Source organism: Crocodylus siamensis, chromosome 2 (genome assembly GCF_052110815.1).
Source record: "Crocodylus siamensis isolate JL-2025a chromosome 2, ASM5211081v1, whole genome shotgun sequence".
In the NCBI taxonomy this organism is placed as follows: domain Eukaryota; kingdom Metazoa; phylum Chordata; order Crocodylia; family Crocodylidae; genus Crocodylus; species Crocodylus siamensis.
This window is the reverse complement of record NC_143396.1, coordinates 244988186-245000205: the sequence shown is the minus strand read 5'-3', so window position 1 is coordinate 245000205 and position 12020 is coordinate 244988186.

Below are 12020 nucleotides of genomic sequence, written 5' to 3'. Positions count from 1 at the left end.
TGTTTCCCTAACTCACGGATCTTCTAGTGGTTCTCTCTTGCCACTAGGCCTAGATCTCTATCCCCTAACGGTTGCTATTTCTGCATACCAGCTTCCTCTGGTTTCCATTTATTCTAGGCTAAAAGTATAAAAGGGTCTCAAAATGGTCATACATTGGTATAGAAGAGTCTTCACACATCTGCAACTCAGCCCTTTTGTAAGTTAGTATCTTTTCACATTAATTGATAGCATTCAACTATCAAAGAAATATTGTATGCAAGAAACAAAATAATAGGACTGGGATAACCAGTGGTTTACCCATAGGGCACATCCACATGAGTGTGCATGTGCATCTTGTAACATCTCAAAGCCCTTTGAGACACTGCAAGAGACACATGCATGAAGGAGAAAATGTTCCCCACACTGTAAATTTGCAGTGCAGGGGCAAAATTAGACACCTGAATATCCAGGGGTCAAAAAAAACCATTGCAAAAAAAAGTGGGGCAGGGCACGGTCCTGGAAGGTCTGAGGCAACCAGAGGCTCAATCCTCCCCAGAGATGCTGTGGTAGCCTGCCAGAGCATCTCTGTGGTTGGCCCTTTCCCATGCTGCCTGCAGTGACTGGGACCTGGGCTCTATGCCAGGTAAGTAGGCAGTGGGGAGCTGAAAGAGTGAGGGGGACTACTGAGGGTGCAGGGAACCATGGGGGGGTGCAGCTTGGCAGGGGTGGGTCTGCCGGTTGACCCCCTGCATGGGTCCAGTCCCTCCCCCCCACTCACCCTATGGCCATGTGGTCCAGCTCCCTGCTTGGCTACGGCCCCCCTACTTGGCCCATAGCTGTGTGCATCTCCCTGCTTGGCTACAGCCACCTGGCCCAGCTGCAGCCCCCACTGTGTGCTCCCCACCTGGTTGTAGCCCCCCCGCATACTCCTTGCCTGGCTGCAGCCCCCCCACGTGGCCCTCATGGCTGCAGCCCCCTGCAACCCCCACCCCCATGTGCTGCCCGGCCAGCTGCAGCTTCCTCGCTTGCCTCCCACACAGCTCCAGGGGTGGGAGGCAGGGGCACAAGCATGGCATCCTGCCATGTACCTCCTGCTGCAGGACTTGGAGGAAAGGGGCACAAGCAGGGCATCCTGCCACATACCCCCTTACCCTTATTTTGTTTTGAGCAGGCACAGGCAGCCCACGCAGGCTGTGAGCAGATTCAGCATGGTGCGCTGGGCATGGGGTGGGGCAGGGGCCAGTTTTTCCGCACTCAGCACCAGCTTCCAACCCGCCCCACTGTCAGCCTGGGCCCCATGCTGGCTCTGGGCTTGCCTGTTGGGGTTGCGCCATGGCAGCAGCAGCTGCAGCCCCCCTGCTTGCTGCACCAGGCAGTGTTTGCCACTGCCACCTCTCGGCTGCCCAGCACGTGAGCTCCAGGTGGGCAGCAGTAGCAAACACTGGCCGGCACGGCAAGCGGGCAGGCCACAGCTGTTGCTGTGGTCCAGTCCCAATGGGCAAGCCTGGAGCTGCGTGGGACCCGGGTTGGCAGTGGGGGCGGGTTACAAGCTGGTGCTGAGCACAGGAAAAGCAGCCCCACCCCCACCCTATGGCTAATGCCCTGTGCTGCAGCCACTTGCAGCCTGCCTGGGGCTGCCTGTGCCTGCTCAGGACAGGCATGCATGGGCTGCGAGTGGCTACAGCAGGGAGCACTGGCTACAGGGCAGGCAAGGGGCCGCTTCTCCCCAGGCTCCTTCCTTTCTCTCCTGCCTTACCTGAGGTTCCAGCACCAGGGCAACCACATGGTCCCAGGCCAGAAGCCCATGCTGGGGCTTCCAGCTGGCGGGGCAAGGCCAGGCAGACCCTGCAGTTGCAGTAACCTCCTGGGCTTCCCCTGGGTCCTACTGACCCTGGTTCCTGTCATTTTTGACAGGAACCAAAGACAGAGAAATATTAATGTTCTAAATGTTTTAGGGGCTCTGCGATAGAATGGCCTTACAGGCCAGATCTGGCCTGTGGGCCATATTTTGCTCACCCCTGGTTTAGATGATCATAGGCTGATTGACTGGAAATTTATCAGGTTTGACCCGCAGAATGGTGCCTAGCTTATAATAGAATTAGACCAGGGTTTTTCAACCTTTTTAAACAAGTGTACCCCTTCTGGTGGTGGGGACGGGGGAGAGGGGGCTCATACATTGGGCGAGGGTTCCTTGCACACAGCAGCTGCCACTGCCACCCACCACCCTGCGCTGCTGCCCACTGCCCTACGCTGCTGCACCCCGCTTTCCCACGGCCGGTTGCATGTGTGGCTCTGCTGGCTGCTGACGAGCCTTGTGCCTGGCCAATCATGTGCTGCTGGCCAGCAGCCCATGGAGCCACTGGCTAGGCAGTGCCTGTGTGGCCCACAGAGGGGCATCACTGCCCTCACCTTGCCCCTGGGAGGTGCCGGTGTGGGATGGTGGGTGGTGGCACAGGGTGGTGGGTGGCGGAAGCAGCTGTGTGCAAGCTTCCCTGCCCCACGTTCATAGTCAGGGGGGTGTTGCTGCCCTCACCTCCCTGCTCTGCTCTGTCCCCACCCACACATACCCCCTATTTACCTTTCCAAGTACCCCTAGGGGTACGCATACCCCCAGTTGACAATCCCTGGATTAGACAAATTGGGAAATAATAGAAGGACTCCTGAGGATTTTGACAGAGGCAGGGAAAGTCTCAACTGGTTCCACCTAGAATTTCAAACTTACTGCAACTAAACTATCTAACAGTTCACAATTTCAGATGGAATCAAAGCCAGTCATATTAACTATGGAGAGACTGTGAAAACTCCCCTATGAGCTCTAACATCTCAGGATCAGCCAGTAGGATACACTATTTATCCAGTAATGTAGGTGACCATACGAACTAACATCCTTTCCTAAGAGTACGTTTGAATGAAGCAAGATTGGACCTGAAAGTTTTGTATTATGTAAGATGTCTCACAAAACAGGCTGTTTTTTTCGGGGTAAAAGATGGAACCATAGTTGATCAGACTTTCATAAGAACTACAGGAAATGTTGCAAAATCTCTACTGTATTTCCAATGTCTGAAATTATGGGACAGGTAATTCACTGCTGTTAAAACAGCTTTTATATAACATTGTGAAATTCAGAGAGAAGTTTCACCTTCTTACTGGGATTTCCTTAGTTTGGAGCTACTTAAGAGATTCAGCAGTAAAAAAAATCTCACACTAAACGCCCTCCTCTCCTCCTGAATGACTGAATCAAGACCACTTGGAAAGAATTATGAGGAAGATTGAGAGTCATCATGATGATTATTTCATGCTGAAAAAAATTAGAATAAGAGATTAACCGTTCTCCATTCCTTCCTAGAATTGCTATTCCCAAACACCTGGAACAGGCTTTCACTATAGTTTCAAACCACACTGAAAATTTTGGGAGTCATTTGAGAAAGGTGTTCAAAATTCCTAGTTCAGAAAAGTCCTAAAATAATGTTTATTTCAAATTGATTTCTGATGATTCAGTTCTGGCTTTGTCTTCAACTTCTGGGGTCTTAGTTTCATTTCATTATTGGTAGAAGGCGAATATAAGTATTTTGGGGTATCTGTTCATTTTTTCAAAGAGTACAAGCCTCCATGAAGTCTTTAATACATTTTTCAATCAACAGAAGAAACAAGTTACAGCTAAAGCATGAATCTTCTAATCCAGATCCAATGACTTCTAAAGTTTAATATCATTTTCTATTCATCACATATCTGCATGCTTTAGTCTACAAAACTGATGGAAGCTAACAGCACCACATTAGTAAGCTTAAATAAAAACTAGGTCATAAGAAGAAAACAATTAAAATTAACCATGGCTAGGATGAGCCCAGGGACCATAAGAACATAAGATTGCTGTACTGGGTCAAACTACAGATCCATCTAGCTTGGTATTCTGTATCCCACAATGGTAAAGAGGAGCTGCTAAGCAGAAGAGTTCTTATGCAAGGCCAGTCCAGAAAGATCAGTCTCCTACTCCTTGTCCCTTCCAGTGTTAGAGATCCCAGAATTCCTAATTTAGAGTTCTATTCCTATAATGTTTCATATCCACTGATGGATCTATCCTGCATGAATCTGTCTAACCCTCTTTTGACTATTGCAACATTTGAAAAAAAAGAGGGGGGAAGCTTCTGTATAGTGCATTAATCTTAAAAGGTCTTGAAAACTCATTCAAATGAATGGATACCTTTTGACCTTTTATTTAGTGTTCTAGGATGGTGCAGTATGTGCTAGTAAGTGCAAAGGAGAATTAGTCTTCACTTTTCAGGTCTCCATGGCTTACTTGTGGGTTTGGGCTTTTTAAAAAAAATAACAGTTACCAATATCTGTCTTGTCTTCAGGTGAATATTTTATAGTAGAGTCAAACATTCTGAAAGACCCTCCATTTTTCCAACAAAAAAGGAAATAAATGATCATTCAGTTTCAAGCTTTGAATTAACATCTGGATTACAAATATATTAACAGCATAGTAAACAAAGTCTATTTCCTTTGCTTTTAAATAAGTGCAATTTTCAAACACACACACTGTATATATACACATAGCATTCTACTATGCCCTTGGGAAGGACCAGATGTTTGTATTTTTCACAGAGACATAATTAGTAAATCACAGATCTCTTCTAAAGAGAAGAGAAAATAAAATCTGAAACAGAATGTGGGTCTGCTCTATACTTTCCCTAAGAGATCAGGTAGATCCCAATTGGGGAACTTTGTTATATCCCGTTCACCAGTCCTACCTGACAAATCCTGACTTGCTAATGTGCCATAGGCTGGAGCTGTCCTTCAGCACCCTTTCTCCCCACTGCAACTCAATAACCTTTGGGGGAAGTGCCAAGTCAGAAAAAAGCAATGCTGTGCTACAACACTCTCTTTTAAAATATGTGTCTCATGGAACTTCCTTTATGATCCTATATGGTGCAAGTTACAGCAATGGCAGCCACATCCAACATGCTACTAAGCAGCAATGCTCTGATATGGGGTCCCAGAAGCTACTCAGCATCAGTCAGTATAATTAGTAACACCCGAAATACTAGAACTACTTAATTTAAAGACTCTGGGCAGGATCCATACACATCTCTCTCTGGACCACATCTGCCTTTCAAACAAAAAGGGCTCCAAGCCTGCAACTGAGGGCAAAGTAATTGGATGAAAACACTTGTCCCTGCCAAAGGGCTTGTGTTTGCTTTTAATCTCATGTGTCTTGGAATAAGAGGAGAAAATCACCCTTCAATAATCTCTGAGCCACCTCGTCAAGGTGCGTCATATTTTAGTGGTGGCAGAAAACATGGGGAATGTTGCATAATGTTCCACAAAGACAGATCAGAGAAATTGTTTTGATGCCAAAATTAAATCTGGTTTTTTCATATATCCAACATTAAAAAACATGAAACTGCATGTATATTTTTGTGGGGTGATTAAAATTCAATTTAGAAAACATTGAAATATATTTACTAATATGTACTAGTGAAATAGCAGAAGTGCACAAAGTGGATTATACATTTTACTTCAAATATCTTGAGAATTGCAACTTAGTTTAGTGTATTTAGCAACTAGGCCCATACCTGAAAACATAAACACTCTTTTTATACCTTAAAAAGAGAGAGAGAAAAAAGAGAGTGTATGTGTAGCAAGTGAAGGACACAACTAAGAATCTCATACAATAGATTTCTGCTAGATCCAGGCAACAACCAAAAAAAGAAATCAGAGAATAAATGGTATTAGAGCAGAGGTGGGCAAAATACGGCCCGTGGGCCAGATCCAGCCCACGAGGCCATTCTATCTGGCCTGCAGGGCCCATAAAATTTTAGAAAATTAATATTTATTTGCCTTTGGTTCCTGTCAAAAATGATAGGAGCCAGGGGCAGTAGGACTCAGAGGAAGCCTGGTGGGCTCCCACAACAGCAGGGCCTGCCCAACCCCTCCCCGCCAGCTGGAAGCCCCAGCAGGGGCTTCTGGCCTGGGACCATGTGGCTGCCCTGGTGTGGGAAGTTCGGGTAAGGGTGGGGGGGGTGGGACCCCAGGCAGGGAAGGAGCCTGGGGAAAAGCGGCCCAGGAAAAAGCTGAGCACAGGGAAAAGCACTCCTTGCCTGTCCTGTGGCTGGCACTCCCTGCTGCAGGCACTCACAGACCACATGGGGTTGTCCCGAGTGGGTACAGGCAGCCCCCAGGCCTGTGAGTGGCTGCAGTGCAGGGTGCCAGCCACAGGGCAGGTGAGGGGCCACTTTTCCTGCACTCAGCACCAGCTTGTAACCTGGCCCTGCTGCCAGCGTGGGCCCTGCGCCGGCTCCAGACTTGCCCATCTGGGCTGTGGATGGCGACAGCAGCTGCAGCCCCCCTGGCTTGCTGTACCAGGCAGTGTTTGCTACTGCAGCCCACCTGGAGCTCGCATGCTGGGCAGCACAGAGGCAGCCGTGGCAAACACTGCCTGGCGCAGGAAGTGGGGGGGCCACAGCTGCTGCTGCTACAGTGCAGCCCCAATGGCTGCATGGGCTGGGGGTCACTGGGAGTGAGTGGGCATGGGAGTGTGGGGCCCACACCAGTGTCCCAGGGCCAGTGCTGGCGGGGCCCAGAACAGGGCGGCAGGAATACAGGGTCCTGGTCGGCAGGAGTTCTATGGAACTGAACCAGCTCCCCCCTGCTAGTGCAGCCTAGCCCAGCTCCACAGACACCTGCCAGCCTGCACCCCGCTCTGGTGCAGCCCTAGGACATTGGTCCCAAGATGGTGACCGGGGGTGGGGCACATTGTCTAGGGGCGGGGCTACCCACGTGGCCCTCAACAGCTTGCCAAAACTGGGTAAGCAGCCCTCCACCCAAAGTAATTGCCTGCCCCTGTATTAGAGCAATTAGTATTAGAACAAAGACTTCAGAAACTTGTCATGTAAGATAAGATGGGTTAATGGGTGCATCACCAGATAGGCCCACTCAAGAAACCTGCGTTATATTCTCAGGTGTGGCCATTGGCCAGGTGGGTAACCTTAGTCAAGTCACTTTACTTATTTGTGCAAGTTTCTACATCTGTAAAATGAGAATAATGCTTCTGTCCATTTTGTAGAGCACCCAAGATCCTCTGATAAGCAGTACTAAAAACTGATAACTAAACTCCCTTATAATTACATGTATAGTCCTAATTACTATCACATGGGAATGTTATTGCTGATGAGAGGCCCAGTGGAGAATAACCAGGCTCCATGATATGTGGAAGAGGGACAGGAATGGTAAGGAATGGTTAATTTGGTCTAGGCAGTCTAGAAAACAAACATCACATGGAACTTTACCTCATGCTGAATGGAATGACGCTGGAACAGGTCTCCTCTCAATGACTCAGTGAATGAATATGGTTTTCATTTTAGTTTTATACAGCATTAAGCAGGGGACCAGAACCAAAGTATACTTGGTTCTATTGAACAGCATGGGGTTTAACTATTGGAAAAATAATAATTCCATATGAAAAACAAGACTATTTGAATGACAAAGAATGAATTTGGATTGTGGATAAGCAACTATTTGAATCTTCACCAAAGGAAAAGAAAAAACTTTGGAGGCATTTGCAACAATGCTGTTTCCTTTCATTGCGGATATGTGTCTGTAATTGGTTGGCTCACTCTTCTGGCTGGAATGATCTAACTGGGGATGGTCCTGTTTTAAGCTGGAGGTTAGATTAGATGACTGGCTGATGTCCTTTCCACCCCTAATTTCCTATGATTCCAATATAGGAGAGTATCTATTATGAATACTCTCCTATAAGCTGTTGGTAACAGTATCTATAAGCAATTCTTTCTATCTGTCATTGCAAGGAAGGCTGGTTCCATCATCTTGTCACACCCTGGTTCAAAACCATTAACATCCATTAACAGTGGGAAGCTATCAGTGCTCTGGACTCCAGTTTTTACAAAATGCAGAAGTATGCATTCTTCACAACATGGGCTATGATAAGCATGTCAGCCTGTTCTTTGCTCATTATACTGGCTTCCCAAAGAATATGTTGTCAGTTAAAAGGCGTCAATCCTTTTTTCTCCCCCAAGACATTGAATGATCTGAACCCAAATACCTACATATTGCCTAAGGCTCTGGAACAAAGAATATACTCAAGAACTTTGTTCCTCAAGTTCTCTAAAGCTGACAGCATGAGGCTAAAGTTCAGTTGTGCAGGAAACAGCTTGCTCAGGAAGAGAGCCAAGCTGCTGGTACAGACTCCCACAGGACCGTCTTGAAACTCATTGCCCTTTTGTTTCAGAAGTACTTTTCTGGCCTTGCCTTCACTAATCTACACACACACACACACACACACACACACACACACACACACACACACACACTTTATTACCATGCAACAAGATGGCAAGCCCAGTTAGCTGCAAAGATAGTGAAGGAGACAAATGACTCCAGTAGTGGAAGAACAGGTAAGGGATTACTTAGAGATGCTAGATATTTTTAAGTCTGAGGATACTGAAGAGGGAATTGGCTGAAGTTATTTAAGCCATTGGCCACCCCCCCTTGATAACTTTTGGAGATCAGGTGTGGTCCAGACTGATGGGGAGAGGGCAAATATATCTCCCATCTTTAAGAAATGAACAATAACAGACTAGTCAGTCTAATCTTGATACCTGGAAAAATCATGGAGTATGTCCTTAAGGAATCTATTATGAAACATCTGAAGGAAAATAAGATGATCAGCCAGCATGGATTCACCAACACAAGCCATACCTGACCCACTTGATTTCCCTCTATGGGAAGAAGAAAGAATCTATGGGTAGTTGGAGTGCAGTGAATGTGATGTACCTTGACTTTAGCAAGGCTTTTGAAACTGTCTCCCATGACATTCTCATTCATAAGGAAACACGGAGTAGATGAAAGTATTGTTGGATCGTTGTGCTCAGTGACTTGTCATCAGTGGGCGTGTCCACACATCCAAGCACGTGTTTTTGCAGCAGCTCAAGTAGAAGTGGTGCAAATCTGAGCTGGGGCTTTTTGCCTCAGTGCATGTGCTTGGATATGCACTTTGTTATGGAGCAAATTTTGTCACTTGGGGCAAAATAACCCTGCCTGGCTCTTCCTGGATCTGCAGCCAGGGGGAGCTAGAGCCCGGGGCCAGGATCTGTGCTGTCCACAGCAGTATAAAAAGCCACCCTGGCAAGTAGCTCAAGGCTACTAGCTCTCAGGAGATTATGGGGTCCAGCCAATTGGTACCTGGGGACAATACCCTTCAGCAGCCGGACTGCTGAAGCAGCCCTGAGAGTTCCCTGCACCCTCTACCCACTGCAGGGATCTGGCAGTGGAGGCTGCTGCCTGGCTGTGACATGCTGCGCACCTGCCAGACCTGGATGGGGACTGCACAGCCAGTAGAGGCATCTGCCTCTCTGGGCCAGCTGCCAGTGGACTGTGGCTGCAGGGTTGGCCTCTGTGTGGCACTGCTGCCACGTGTGCCCCCTGCCCGGCTATCTGGGCAGCTATTGCCCGAAAGATGTTCTGGGTGTGGTGGCCTGCTTTGAACTGTTAAAGCCTGTCCTTCTGACCCCAACTGGCCAGGTCAGCCACAGCCAGCTGGGTCCAAGGTGCCAGCTCTGAGCAGGCAGGGTTGTAGCAGGAATTCTGGTGTTCCCTATTGGAAAACTGAAAAATCCCTGATAAAAAGAATCCCAAAGTCACTCTGTAAAACACCCCGAAATCCATGTTCCTCTACAAGTAAAACAAAAGACCATTATAAAGAGAAAGAGACAGAGACAGTGATCAGTTGGACAATGTTTTATTGATATATCTAAAGTTAAAACATGTCTCTTATCATAATAATAAAGTGAACTCTAAATACATGTTTCATGAATTCATGAATATACATTTTGCTGCCCTCCCACAGGGGTGATGGCCCTCGCACAGGGGTTATGGTCCCCCAACAGGGGATTCAGTCCCCACACAAGGGCTACGGCCCCCCAACAGGGGATTCAGCTCCAAATCAAGTGCTACGGCCCTCCAACAGGGGCCAAATGGACCCTGCAGGGGTTACCACCCCTCCTCCAAGGCCCACATGCCCCACCCCAGCCCCCCGATTGCTGACCTCATCCTCCTCCAGCTCCTACAGCTCCCCTCCCCAATGGCTGCCCCACCCAGCCCTACTCCCTAACTTGCGCCCCCAGACCCCCATGGCTACCCCCATGGCTACCCCCACAACCCCAGGCACCATCACTTAAGGGACCCCCCCCCTCGAAAAAATAATGGAAAAAAAAGCCTCTACTTACCTTAGAAGCAGTGGTGGTGGAAGCTCCAGGGCCTCCTGGCAGAGCCCCCTCAAGGCAGCACGGGGTAGCGGGGGACAGGAGGGCCTGGGCTGGGGCTGTTGGGGCTATCCCTCTGCCCAGCACTGTGCGGGTCGGGCCCCAGTCAGCCAGATGGCAGTTGGAGCTGCTGGTAAGTGCTGGGGTTTTTTTTTTTTTTTAAACTATGGGGTGGGGGGCAGGGATCGGGGGGGCTTGCGGAGCTGGGGCCGGGCAAGGGGAGGGAAGTGATTGGGGCATCTGGGGGACTGGCAGGGGGGAGGGGCTGGGCAGCGTTTGGGGGGGTTGGGGGGCTGGCGGGGGTCAAGATCAGGCAGAAAAGTGATGCAGAGGTGGGGGGAAGGCAGGGGGAGGGGCTGGGCAGGGAAGTGATGGGGGGCTGGAGGGGAAGGGCTGGGCAGGGAAGCAACTGGGAGTGCTAGGGGGCAGGCAGGAAGCGGGGCTGGGCAGGGAGTGGGGGGGGCTGGGGGAGCAGGCAGGGCTGGTGGGCGTCCCCCCCACAGTCCCCACCCCTCATCTCTAGCCCCCCGACCCCTTACTCACCAGCACTGGGGCCCTGGTGGTCAACGCATGGCCTGGCTGGCCACATGTTTCAGCACCAGGGTGAGGGGCCAACCACAGAAACGCTCTGGCAGCCACAGCATCTCCCTGGAGGACCCAGCCTCCGGTTGCCTCAGGGCACAGTCCATGACCATGCCCTCTCCTGCTTTTTTTAGTTTTGTTTTTTTTAGACCCCTGGATATCCAGGGATCTAATTTTCTCCTGAGAACATTTTTTCGTTGCCGCATGTGCCTCTTGCCTCGCCTCAAAGGGGTTTGAGGTGGGGCAAGAGGCACATGTGCACTTGTCTGGATGCGCCCAGTGAGTCTAGCTGAGAGGAGGTATCAACTGGGATTCCCCAGGGGTCTGGTATTGTTTAACACCTTCATTAATGATTTGGATAGCAGGATTGAGTGTATGCTTAGTAATTTTGTGGATGACACTAACATGGATGAAGATACAGACCCTCTGGAGGATAGGGTTGGGATCCAGAGTGATCTGGGGAGACTGAAAAATGGTCCAAAATTCAACAAATGCAAAGTCCCACACTTGGGATGGAATCACTACACGTACAGATAACAGACTGGAGAATGACTGGCTACTGCAGAGGACCTGGACGGGTTACTGTAGTCTGTAAGTTGTGTTTGAACCAACAGTATACACTTGTTGCTAAAGAAGCCAACAGCATACCAGGTTGTATCAAAAAGTGTCATTTGCAAATAAAAGAAAGTAATTTTCCCACTCTATTCAGTACTGGTCAGGCCTCGTCTGGAGACCGTTTCCAGTTTTGGGCAACACATTCAAGAAAGATATGGATAGATTGGAAAGAGTTCAGTGGAGAGCAGTACAAATTATTAGTGGCCTGGGAAACATCACTTATAAGGACAGGGTGAAAGAAGTAGGATTGGTTACTCTGGAGAAAAGAAGACTAAGGCGGGAACTGACAAGTCTCTATCCTCTTTATATACACCCTTCAGTTATTTGGAGATAGGCTTCTCTCTGAGCAATGGCCTCAAACTGCAGCAAAGGAAATTTAGTTTGGAGGTTAGATTACGAAGAATTTTCTTACTGTGAGAGGAGCTAAGCATTGAAACAGGCTACCTAGAGAAATTGTGGAATCTCCATCTCTGGAGATTTTTAACAGGTTAGAGTAGACACTTGGCTAGAATGGCTTAATTGGGAATGCTCCTGCCTTTAGCAGGGGGCTCTCTTAGATGATCT